Source organism: Wasmannia auropunctata, unplaced genomic scaffold, assembly GCF_000956235.1.
Source record: "Wasmannia auropunctata unplaced genomic scaffold, wasmannia.A_1.0 LD336085.1, whole genome shotgun sequence".
In the NCBI taxonomy this organism is placed as follows: Eukaryota; Metazoa; Arthropoda; class Insecta; order Hymenoptera; family Formicidae; genus Wasmannia; species Wasmannia auropunctata.
The window spans coordinates 2,848,878-2,849,433 of NW_012026805.1; the positions used below are offsets into that span (position 1 = coordinate 2,848,878).

Below are 556 nucleotides of genomic sequence, written 5' to 3' on the forward strand. Positions count from 1 at the left end.
ATTTGATCAATAGTATTTTCGGGGTATATTAATTACAAAATAATTTTCCGTGATTGTTATATATTGAAGATAATGCCACTTAGGTTTTTTTTATGATTTAACAATAGTTTTTTTTCGAAGTTGTATTATATATTTAAGATGATACAAAGGTCTCATTTTTTTCAATCTAATACAATTTTTTCGAGGTAAAAACGTTAAAAAATATACTTGGCGGTTTTTTTACATTTTTAATGTTATATATAACATATATGTATTTATATTATAATATTATAATATGCATAAAAAACGGGCGCGCCAAGTATGCGCTGCTGGAGATTTCTTCCTATCTTTGATTTTTCTGTCACGTAATTTGCTACTTGTTATCGAAATTCCTTTTTAATTTCTGTGGTCTTCATTACGCTATCTATTGCATTTCTTGTTTTTATTTTTTACGTATACATTGAAAATAATACAACATGGATTTTATTTGTTTAATTTGATATAATATTTTTATTCGAGATATATTTTTTTTAGTTTTAATTCAATTACAATAAATATACTTGAAATAATATTTTGA

General features: G+C 23.0%; 1 protein-coding gene across 1 annotated transcript in view; it reads right to left on the reverse strand.

The window, feature by feature from the left end:
• LOC105448504 (ecdysone 20-monooxygenase) overlaps positions 1 to 556 on the reverse strand; it is a 22,166-nt gene that overhangs the window by 10,957 nt on the left and 10,653 nt on the right. The window lies entirely within an intron of this gene.